We start from the raw sequence: 13,180 nt of genomic DNA on the forward strand, positions 1-13,180 counted from the left end.
TGTAACTGCTTTCAATATATTTTCTTTGGTTTGTGTATTTAGTAGTTTAATTATAACATGGTGAGGAGAGGTTCTTTCCAGGTTTTATCTAGTGTTCTAAAAGCTTCTTATATCTGCATTGGCATTTCTTTCCCAATTTGGAGAAATTTTTCTTCTATGATTTTGTTGAAAATGCCTACTAAGCCTCTGGATTGAAATTCTTCTCCTTCTACTATACCCTGAATCTTATGTTTGATCTTTTCATAGTGTCTCAGATATCTTGAAATTCCCATTCCTACCTTCCTATAAGCTTGTCTTTCTCTTCGTTGGACTACTAGGTCTGACACCTGCTTTGTAGTTTAGATATGCTGTTCTCTTCTTCATTCTACTAATGAGACTTTCCAAAAAGTTTTTTAATTTGACTGACTGTTCTTCAGAGCTACAATTTCATCTTTTTTTTTTTCAGTATTTCTGTTTCCTTACTCATGTCTTATAATGACATCCTTATTTCATTGACCTGGTTTCCTGTTTTCTCTTTCAGGAGTTTGCTTTTGTCCTTAATTCCTTTATTTTCTTCTTTGATTCCTTTCATTTCTTCTTTGATTTCTTTGAGTATAGATACTATCTTTTTTTCTTTTTCAAATCTTTGTCAGGCATTTAATCTAAAACAGTCTCATTGGTGGTCATTTCTAAAGGATTCATAATTTTCGGTGGGATCATATTGTCTTGATTCTTCATGTTTCTGGTTTTATAATGTTGTGACTTTTACATTCTGGATGGATTTGATGCTTGGGTTTTCTGTTTATTTTCAGTTTTTTTTAGGTGTGGCCATCCACCTTTTATACTTTCAGGATATGAGTTTAAGGTGTCAGGTGTAGCTCTTGTACCCCAATCAACCACATCAGTAATCCTAGTTGTTGAATTTGCTTGCTAAGCAAGTATGCTAGTGGACTAGGTGGAACAATTTATTGGCAAATTCTAAACTTCAACTGAGCAATATACACATTCAATAAAATCCAGCACAGAGTATGCAATTGTGGGGATTAAAACAAACAGATAGTCCAACAGATGAAACCAAAAACCCTAAGTGTGTTGCTCTACACCCTTAATCTTGTCAGTCAGATGGGAGGTAGTGATTTCTGTTCTGAATTGGGTTCCACGTCAGCCTGGATTTGAATTATATCCTGCCTCCAATAATGGCAGAAGCAAAGACAAACACCCTATGAATCTGAAAGCACCAAAGGCAACAATATTTGAAAATGGTTAAGCCAACCATGAATATATAACCCATAACCTTCCCTGACATGGAAAGAACAATTAGCACTCCCAATGTAGACCTATGTACCTGTTTTTTTTTTTTTTTTTTTGTCAGTCTGCATCCTTACCTTTTGGGGAGGTTTCCAATCTCACCAACGCTCAGTGCCCACCTCAATCCCTCCGTGTTATGCTGTGGAGCTGGAGTTCTGATCAGCTGTGCTGAATGTGCTGCCACAGGGCACTGAATGCTAGACATTCATGGTTCTGATGGCTGGGGGATGGGATAGTGCAGAAAGCCTGGACTGGCTTACATAGTGCCACCTTGTATCCCTTTCAGTAGCTTCTTAGTTGATCTCAGCAGTCTTTCCTTCAGATTTCTTGATTTTGAAAGGTGGCTGATGAGGTTGGAAAATCATCTTGTTTGGTCTTGCTGCTGCTGCTGCTTGGCGTGCCTGATGGGACAGTGCCAGGTGGGTGCCTGGATCATGGGAATCAGTGGACTGCAAGCACCTCAGTGGGATTCTGGCCATTTGCTTCCTTTCTGGTGGATCTTGGTCTCTCCTGCTTCTCTGCTGTATATAAGAATAACCTGCACTCCTTCACTTTTCAGAAGAAGAGTGTATTTTGCTGTGTTCTTTCTTAATTCCCTCCCTAGGCTGGTTTTGCGTGGCTTCTATGCCACTTACTGGGAAGTCCTCAAATCAGCGACCTGTTTTTTGGCAGAGGAGCCCACAATGCACACTGGAGAAAAGACACCATTTTCCACAAATGGTGCTGGATAAATTGAATATCCCCATGTAAAAAAAATGAAACTAGGCATACTACTTTCACCATGTACAAAAATCAATTCCAAATAGATCAAGGACCTTGATATAAGACCTGAAACTCTAAAAACTATAGGGAAAAACAGAAGAGCTCTCCAAGATATAAGAGTGGGGAAAGACTTCCTGAATAGTATTTCAGTAGCTCAGTAAAGTAAACACCCAATGAGTAGGATTTCATGAAGCTAAAAAGCTGTTGTGTAGACAACAGAGCCAATAGACAACCCACAGAATGGGAGAAAAGTTTTGCCAGCTATATCTTTGACAGAGGCCTAATATCTAGAATCTAAAAAAAAAGACAAAAACAAAACAAAACAAAAACTAAGCAATAAAAAAAATCAAACAATCTACTAAAAAAGTGAGGCAGAGAACTGAACAGAGAATTCTCAAAGAAGAAAATTCAAATGGCCAATACTCATTTTAAAATATTCTCAACATCCCTAGCCATCAGGGAAATGCAAATATAAGAAAATAAGATTCCAGCTTATTCTAGTCAAGATGGCAATCATTAAAAAAATCAAATGACAGCCGGGTGTGGTAGCGCACACCTTTAATCCCAGCACTTGGGAGGCAGTAGGAGGATCATCATGAGTTCGAGGCCACCCTGAGACTACATAGTGAATCCAGGTCAGCCTGGGCCAGAGTGAGACCCTACCTTGAAAAAAAAAAAACAAAAAAACAAAACAACAACAACAACAACAAAAAACCCAACAACAAAATCACATGACAACAAATGTTCATGAGTCTGTGTGTAAAGAGGAAACCTCATTCACTGCTTATAGGAATGCAAACTTGTACAGCCACGATGGAACACAGATAGCGACTCCTGAAAAAGATTAAAATTGACTTACCATCTGACTCAACTATTCCACTCCTCGGTCTCTATCTTAGAGTTCACTTCTACTTCAAAAATAATTGCTCAACCATGTTTATCATCACTCTAATCACAATAGCTAGGAATTGAAATCAACCCGGATTCCCTTGGCTAATGAATTGATAATGAAGAGGTGGCACATTTACATAATGGAATTCTACTCAGCAGTAAGGAAAAATGAAATAATGAAATTCACAGGAAAATGAATGGTCTTGGAAAATATAATCAAATGTTGCAACTTTTGGCAAATGTTGCATATTTTCTCTCATATGTGACTCTTAATTCTGACCAGCAGAAGAGGAGTCTAGAAGGGAGTAAGCATTAGGACTGTGTGTGCAATGAGACCAGGAAAAAGAACAACCAGGAAGGGAGGAGAAAAGAGTTTACCAGGAAAACCAGTACACGGTAAAAATATTAAGGTGGGCAGGGGATTCAGGGAAAGGAAGGGTGGTGAGGGAAACTACACAATGCCAAAGCTAAAGCAGTCAGCACTATTATTAATCTTCCTCCTAGAAATGAGATATAACTTCCTATTTAGGGAGGTGGATGGACCATATTGCAATGCCTCTGGAGAACACTTAAGCCTTATGTCATGTGCTCTGCCTTGTGGATCCCAGGGCCAGATATGGGTTAACCCTCACAGCAAGCAGTTGGCTTGGGTGATCTGTGTGATCTCTACTCCCTGTTGCAGCCAGGTTCACATTGCTGGTAGAAATCACCCAACCAAGAGCAACTTCTGGGAAAAAGAGATTTATTTTGGCTTACAGGCTCAAGGGGAAGCTCCACGATGGCAAGGGAAAACGATGGCAGGAGCAGAGTGTGGATATCACCCCATAGCCAACATAAGGTGGGCAATAGCAGCAGGAGAATGTGCCAAACACTGGCAAGGGGAAACTGGCTATAACACCTATAAGCCTGCCCCCAACAATACACTCCCTCCAGGAGGGACTAATTCTCAGATCTCCATCAGCTGGGAGCCTAGCATTGAGAACACCTAAGTTTATGGGGGACACCAGAATCAAACCACCACATTCTGCTCCTGACCCCCATAAACTGATAGCCATCCATGATGTAAAATGCAATGCATTCGTCCATCTTTAAAAGTCCCCATAGTTTTTATCAATTCCAATGATGTTCATACATACCCATAATCCAAGGTCTTTTAACTGATTAATCATACCAAAAAAAGCCCTCAAAAATCCATAATGGTACAGAATAAACATTCACACTGGAAAATATGGCATGGGGCATAGCAAAGAAATATTCAACCAGTACAGGATTTAAAACAACCAGGGAAAACATCAAACTGTGTAGCTTCAAGTCCAACAACTCTAGCCAGTGACAAATCTCCAAGTTCCATAATTCTAGCCAGCAACAAGTGTCTGGTATTCCAATTCTGCCCTTCTGCCCCTTCAGCTAGGGTACTCACAGTCCTGAAAAACTTCATTCAGGCCAGCAGCTCTCCTTAGTAGCCATCTCATGGTTCCACTATCTTCACTGGGTCTCCACTATAACCCATGGTTCATCCTCATGGCCCCATGGGATCTCCATGTAGGCATCCAGCAAACCTGCTTCATACTGCTCATGGCCATTTCCAAAACACAAGACCATGTTGCAAACCCAATGACTCTCTTTTTCTGCATTTCTTATACTTCATAATACCAGGTAGATGCCAATTTATTAATCCAGGGGGCAATAAATCAGACTTTGAAGAACAGGACACTCGTTGAACACTCAGGCCCCTTCAAAAAAGTCTACCTTCTTCTTGTTATCCTAGTGCAGGTCAGCTGGTCCAATCTCAAAGATTTCAATCTCTCAATTGCAGCTGAATGGGCAACAGTTTACTCAAAGATTTTTCTTTCTGTGCCATATCCCTCCGCTCACACCAGTGTATTTCTACGCAAAGCAAACCTGCACATTTCTCAGGACATGGGCATAAGAGCAAGCTTCTCACACAAACTGCCAACCCAGTCCAAGCAAAGCTCTTTCTCACCCTCATAAGCCAAACCTCACAGTCCATAGTTCCTAGTGCATTCAGGTCTTGTAGCTCTGGCCAGAATAGTCAATCAAGCTGTACTTACAACGCTGCAAGGTGTCTTGTAGGCCAAAGTTTCAAACCCTTCCACATTCCTCTTGAAAATAAGCTCCAAAAGGCCAAAGCCACACAGTCAGGTGTCTAGCAGTAATCCCCCTCCTCAGTACCACTTTACTGTTGCAGTCAGGTTCATATTGCTGGTAGAAATCCCACACCCAAGAGCAGCTTGTGGGGAAAGGGTGTTTATTTTGGCTTACAGGCTCGAGGGGAAGCTCCACGATGGCAGGGGAAATGATGGCATGAGCAGAGGTTGGACATCACCCCATGGCCAACATAAGCTGGACAACAGCAACAGGAGAGTGTGCCAAACACTGGTATGGGGAAACTGGCTATAACACCCATAAGCCCGCCCCCAACAATATACACTGACTCCAAGAGGTGCTAATTCCCAAATCTCCATCACATGGGAACCTAGCATTCAGAACACCTACATTTAAGGGGGACACCTGAATCAAACTACCACACCCCCCAAATGTAAGCCTTTGCCAAGCACCTAATTAACAGATAGAGCTTAAAGGTAAGGTCCTATAGCTGAAGACCCCACAGGCTGATATTTCAGAACACCAAGAGGTAATGTGGGAACTGAGAGAAGTCAGTCCTTCCTTGGGAAACTCTCATGATGCTAGAAAGTACTATGGGAGCTACTGTGAGATGATGGCCACCAAGTGCATGAATAAGCAGTAGATCCTGCAAACCATGCAATCTACCAGCTAGACAAGAAATACACCCTTGTGCAATAGTGCCACACAGCATTTGTGGGTAACCAACTACACTTTGATTGGCCATGAGGTCAACTCAGTGGGAGAGAACTTATAACTGATACTGGGAACCAAGTTAGTACCCCATTGTCAGGAAAAGTCACATTGCCCAGAGAGAAGCCCAGTATTCCCTGTACAAGTTGAGTGGGTAGGCACATCAAAATGTCTCTTGAGCTTCTAGAAATATTCTCTTTAATCAAACATGTTCTCACCCTTGGTCAGAGAATCTTTTTTATTTTATAAATAGAAGAGAATACTGAAAAGATCCAAGATCCATCAATACAAGGGAAGACAGCCAAATTCTCACAATGAGATGTGCCACCTCTACCGCCTTTAGGAGGGTCCTGAAAAAAATTGCAGAGAAAGTGGCTACACAAACATTGTTCGCAATAGTAGCCCAACATCCACATACAGGAAAATAGCAACAAACACTGTGGTGAACCAAAACATATCATAACTGAAATATTGATGCTATAGGAAAGTCAACACTAACAGATAATACACCTGCCAAAGCTCATAGACTGTTACAAAAGAAGGAGCAAGAAGATTATAAGAGCCACATGGCAGGAGAAACAACCTGAGTCACAGTTTCCCCCAAAAGCAGAGACCCTAGTTATCCCACAGTGAACACCAGTAATCCTACTCATGAGGGCACTCAGGGAAATGGGGATTGGGAGAGGGTTCATACTATAACCTATGTTAAAATATTAATTGAGTGAGAAATGGGGCATAAAAATTAAAAATAAACTTCTCTAATCTTGCTATCCCCCCATATCAACGTGGATGCTATTGCAGGTACCTAAAATGGGCATATTCTCCACCACAGCTTCTTTCTCTGAGCCTATTAAAATCTATAAGAAGGAGTGAGTGACAAGTTGCATGGATAAATGGCTACAGGGGAGTTTGAACTTATTAGGCCTTGTCCATAGTCAGATAGAATTTTTTAATATAGTCCATTTGTATGCAACCTCAATCTTCCTTTCAAAGCACACCAATCTAAGTGTTTATATTTTTGTTGTGTCTGATTGGCAGTTTAGACCTTCTATTTAGGACATTTAAACCTTCTAAAGAGGTCATAGAGATTGTGAAAAAATGAAATACACACAACAGAAAGACCAACTGACCAAATCAAACAATTTGACTAATTCCATTAAATAGTTGAGTCAAATGAGTATACATTATATTTGATTAATTAGACTCATAGGGTCATAGACACAGAACATTTTACTTTTTCAGCTTTTCATTGTTAGTGTTTCAAACTTGTTCAATGAATCAAAAACCAAGGCTTGCCACTAAATCATACTTAAAGCTGTTTATACCTAGTTGCTCAATGAAACAAATTCAGTCAAGTCAGTTGTAGTAGCTAGGTACAGACAGAACTGAAAACCTTGACTTTCAGCTTGTACTTGAGAAGTATGGCTGAAATAATTGCAATCAAATTGTACTCTTCTTAAGTTCAGCATTCTATCATCAAGATTCATTCTCTCATATGGGGGTATTTTTGAAGAATTTGATTTATAATAATATCTGTTACACATTTCAAGAGGAGGGCATGCCTGTTATGTGACGTAAGAGCATTATCTAGGGACCATTGCCAGTGAACTACATTGTCTTTTAAAAAAATTTATTTTATTTATTTGGGAGAGAAAGATAGAAAGAGGGAGGAAGAGAGAGAAATACACACACACACACACACACACACACACACACACACACACAGAATAGGTACGCCAGGGCCTTCAATCACTGTAAAATGAACTCCAGATACATGTGCCACCTTGTGTATTTGGTTTACGTGGGTCCTAGGGAATCAAACCTGGGTCCTTTGGCTTAATAGTCAAATACCTTAATTCCTAAGCCATCTCTCCAGCCCTACATTCCCTTATTATTCCAGGCCTGGAGTCCATTTCCCAAAGACCCAAAGTATATAGCAAAATCCTAGGACAGGTTGTGAGAAGACCTGGAGAAGAAAAGCAATGCAAATATGTTTATTTCCCTCAAAATCTTGGGTTTCAATGTTCTTTGGATAGCTTGTAATACTTCCAGAGGGATAAAGGATGTTTGTGCTCATGGATATTTAGTGTCTGTGTCATCTCATAATTATTACTAAAATGTCACCTAAAATTCTATAGCAGAGCTTGTTTGAGGGATGACATACATGCTGGTCATTTAGGAAAATGTTAATAAGTCAAGAATAGAGCTTCCTCCCTTGTGAACAGTAATGGAATCAATTTCTTGTAGATAGCCTAAAAACAATAGTGTGGGAAGAAAGTGAGAAACTCTCCTTAGCCATTAAGGAAAGAAAAATTTACTGTCTTATTGAAACTTAGTATTTGATAGAAGAAACAGTTTCCCCCATGTTTGCTGCTACAAACTTCACACCAATCTAGCCTAGACTTGAGGAATTACAGTTTGATCTGAAAGCAAAGTGCAGAATAGAAGAGCAGCTTTCACACAGGAAAACTAAAACCTTCATGTAAGTTATTTTCTAGTAGCCTATCCCTTGGCTAGCACATCCTCTATTCCTTGAAGCATATTGAACCAACTGTGGAGAGTTCATTTGAGTGTTGGCTTTCAAGCTCTTATGTCTTTGTTGGAAGCACATGCTTCTGCCTACATGTCTCAGGTTCTTAAGAGCAAATGTTGGTCAGAAAGTAACCTCTTCAAATTCTCTGTAATACTTGAGTGTTGGTTGCACAGCGGTCAGCTTCCAAAAGAGAAGTTTGAACATAATGGAAATGTCAGAAGAAAATTTGGGGAGTCTCTGAGAGGAGCCAAATAAAGATTAAAATCTCTTGTGTGTTTCTGTTCTGTTCTTCAACCTCTTTCAGCCTGTAAACACTCAAGCTTATGGAAACTGTATTTCTTTTACTAATGTAGAGTCCATTTATATACATATATGGCACATGGTAGTAAAGTTCTATTCATTTATATTTACCCTTAGGATTCATGCACAAAAAGTTCAAACTTTATTTGAAAAGACTTTGGAATCTTGCTTTTAATTAATATATAATAATCGCATACATTTATTACATAAAGTGTGGTGATTTGATCCATATCTATAATGTATGAGGATCAACAAAATTAGCACTTTCATCTCATAGTTATTTCTTTGTGTTTGTATCATTGAACTCCTCTTTTCAAATATTCTAAGTGGCTTGCAATGACTTCCATCACTGGGATTACTTAATATCTCTCAGCTGATCTACCAAATTTCTGCTCTTCTTTTTCCTATATTCCACAAAATTGTCATCTTTCTATAATACCCATTTTAGCCCACCATTTTCTTTGACAAGAGTAAAAAATGCATTCTTACTTTTCCTTTTTGTTGTTCTTTTCAAAAGTCTATTGAGATATTATATTCAATGCAATTTATCCTTTTTTAATTTTTTTAAAATTTATTTATTTGAGAGCGACAGACACAGAGAGAAAGACAGATAGAGGGAGAGAGAGAGAATGGGCGGGCCAGGGCTTCGAGCCTCTGCAAACGAACTCCAGACGCGTGCGCCCCCTTGTGCATCTGGCTAACGTGGGACCTGGGGAACCGAGCCTCGAACCGGGGTCCTTAGGCTTCACAGGCAAGCGCTTAACCACTAAGCCATCTCTCCAGCCCACAATTATTCCTTTTTAAGGTATAAAGTTTTGATTTTTTAGTCTTTTTTTTTTACCATATATTATTAAACAAAATAAGAGGTTTCATGGTATTTTCATGCATGCACATAATTCACTTTGCACATAGTCACTCCGTTTCTCTCCTTTTCGTCTCTTTTCTCTTCCCTTGTTCCCCTCCCTCTGTCATTATAGTCTGCCTTTCTACTTCCATGTCTTTTCTCTAGTTTCAACAAAAATGAAGTCATTTAACTATCAATTCATGATTATATGGAACAGTTTCATCAGCCCAAAATTTTCACATGATCCAGTGCCTTCCATTCATCATCCATACACTCCACTAACACACAACTACCAAGCTAATTTCTCTCATTTTTCAGGAAAGTTAAGTAATTGGGATATAGAACACATAAGCTTTTGCCTCTGCCTTCTTTCACAGAGTATAATGCTCCTGTAATTTACCTGTATTGTGGCATGTGTCAAGGATTTGCTCCTTTCAAGACTAACAGAGAGAGGGAGGGGATATGATGGAGAGTGGAGTTGTGAAGGGGAAAAGGAGGAGGAAATAATCATGCTTTATTTTCTGTAAGTATAGAAGTTGTCAATAAATTTTTTTTAAAAAAAGAATTTCCTTCTTTCAATGTTTTTCACTGATTGGTTGTATAAAGGTGCCACGATGTAATCTTTCATTCAATAGTTGATGAAAATTTCAGTTTAAACTGCTTTGTCACCCTTTTAAAGTAAATATACAGCAAGCATTTCCATATAGATGTTTGTAGATACAGGTTTTTGTTTCATTTAAGTAAATACTTAGAAGTGAAGCATCTGGGTCAATAACTTAAGTTAAATGCATAAATGTATAAGGAACTACTGAATTTTTCCCCAAGATGTTCAACAATCTTTCCTAAGAGCAATGTGTGTAAGTTCCTGCTATATTGTAGCCTTGTTAGGTATTACCAGGGTGTTTTTTGTTTTGTTTTGATGCTATTTTACAGGATATATGTATTGCTATTTTTTTGTGGTTTCAGCTCAAATTTCTCCAGACTGAAATTATATGAGACATTTTTTTCTTGAAGTGTCTGTATAAAATATTTTAGTTTTAAAAATGTTTTTGCCCAATCATTATTGAGTTGAAAATATTATTACATATTTGGGATAGAAGTCCTCTATTAGATATGTTTTCTGGTAATTTTTTCCCTCAGCCTATGGCTTGTTTGCCTAGCCAAGACACTGTCATTTGGATAGCAGAAATTTTGAATTATGTGAATTATGACAGTTAAATTTACCATATTTTCTGTTGTTTGTGCTTTTTGTCATCTTTCTAAGAAATCTTTGCTGAACCCTGATCACAATGAATTTCTCCAGAAATTTTATAAATTTGAATTTTACATTTAGAACTGTGATCCATTTGAGATTTTTTTAAAATCTCTCTCTCTCTCCCTGTCCCTCTCTCTCTTCCTCTGTCTGTGTGTGTGTGGGGGGGTATTCACTTGCACATGTGCCTCGGTATGGCATCTAGGGATCAGAGGACAACCTCAGACATAAGCCATGTACTGCCTTTTTTTTGTATGTGTGCATGTTCAAGTATGTGTGAATGCCCACATCTTTACTAATATTTATCATTAAAAAATTTATTACAGACATACTCAGTATGGATACATCATGTGTTGGTATCATTCTTTTCCTCCTCCCTGCCACCATTCCAATGGGGTCTCTCCTCCGTGGAGTTGCAGGTATTCCTCATGGGGTGGTGGGTTGCATGTTGTGTGAGCAGCAGTCAGTTACTGGGGAGAGGCAATGCCTCTGGGAATGTTGTCGCAACCTGTGGCTCTTACAATTTTTCTGTCCCCTCTTCTGCAAAATTCCCTGAGCTTTTGTGGGTGTGTTTTAAGTCTACTTCAGTAATGAGCTCTTAGGATCCCCTGGATTTTCTGCTTTGGTCAGTGTTGAATATCCTCAGGGTCTGTCTCCGCCCTGGTGCTGTTTTTCAGGCTCCCCATGGAAGCTGCATTTTTGTTCATCTCCTCAATGCCTCTGTGGTTTCAGCTGGGGCTTTGGTGAAGTGCAAGGGGTGGTTTATCTTCTTGGGTCTCACTACCTTTTGAAAATAGAAAACAAATTCTCCTGGAAGGCAGACCAAAATATTGAACCCTCAACAGTAGTATTAGGGGAGAACCTGAAACGAAGGGCTCTGGAGAGGGTGGGATGAAGCCTAACCTTAAAAGTTATTTTGGCTTTGGTCTATAACTCTCAGTACTAGAAAGTGGTTGCTACCCACAATGACCTGTTGATCAGAGAGACCTGGGAGGCCCCAAAACAAAACATGCTTCTGTCAAAGCACTTGATTACCCACCTGAGGTGATAGATAAGACCCTATTGCTGAAGACACCATATGCTGCTGGCACAGAACAAGGAGAGACCTGGCTAGAATCTGGAAGACAGAGAGATCACGGACAACCCATCTAGTGCTGGAAAGCACTACATGAGCTACTGGGAGAAAGTGGTCAACAACTGACTCAGCAACCAGGAGTCCAAACTACTCAGAAGTGAACACCCTGACAGGATGTACATTCCAGTACAATAGTGGCACACAGCCTTTGTGGGTAACCAATAGCTTTCTGATTGGATAAGCAATCTGCTCAGTGGAAAGGAACCCATATCTGGAAGTGGAAACCAGGTCAGAATCCTATGGAGACTATGCTTTCTGATGTCATGCTCCCACTAGTCTTTGGCTAAAAAAGGGGCCACATACATCAAATTTTGTCTAAATTAATAATGATTGCTGTTTTCTGAGGTAACCATTCTGACTGGGTAAGAAGAGATCTCAAAGCAGCTTTACCATGCATAGTAGCTAAAGATGTTGAACTTTTTTTTTCAAATACATATTTAATATTTGTACTTCATTTAAGAACCATTCAATTAATCTGATCATTTATTGATAGGATGATTTGGAGAGTTGGTGTATAAAATTTTGATTTTTTTTTTTTCGAGGTAAAGTTTCTCTCTAAACCAGGCTGACCTGGAATTCACTCTGTAGTCTCAGGATGGCCTCAAACTCATGGCTATCCTCCTACCTCTGCCTCCTGAATGCTGGAATTACAGGTGTGTGCCACCACACCTGGCTTAAAAGTTTGAATTCTTTGTAGATTCTAGATAGTAAGTTTCTGTCAGATGGCCAAGATTTTCTACCATTTTGTAAGTTACCTATCTCTTCACTTTAGTAATTTTTGTCTTAGGTATGCAGAAGTTTCTTAAGTTTCATGTAATGCTATTTTCCAATTCTTGGAAATATTTCCTGTGTCACTGGACGTCTTTTCAGAAAGTCCTTGCGAAATAGGCTATATTCATTGAATGCACCAAGTATGCTGGAAACCAATGCATATTTTGTGTAGGGTGTAGTGTTCTACAAAAATCTGTCGGGTAAAGTTTGGTGATGATGCTAAACAGGTTTTCCATATTCTTTTGTATTCATTGTCTACTTGTTCAATTGTTAAATGAGAGAAAATTTGTGGCACTCAACTGTGATAGTGTATTTTTCTCCTTTCTTGTGTAAAAACTTTATCTTATTCTTCAGTTTACTTTATATGTATATATACTTATATATATACATATATATTTATAAATGCGTGTTTTATAACCAAAATAGAGGTTGGCCTTCCTTTTACATTTAATCTGATATAATCTACCCTTTCTGTGGATATTTGTATGATTAACTATTTTAAAATGGGTGGAATATTTCTTCCTTTTTTCTTTCTGTTCAGACTGCACTCAAACTTCAGAACTCAAG

The sequence above is a fragment of the Jaculus jaculus genome, chromosome X, assembly GCF_020740685.1.
Source record: "Jaculus jaculus isolate mJacJac1 chromosome X, mJacJac1.mat.Y.cur, whole genome shotgun sequence".
Lineage (NCBI taxonomy): Eukaryota > Metazoa > Chordata > Mammalia > Rodentia > Dipodidae > Jaculus > Jaculus jaculus.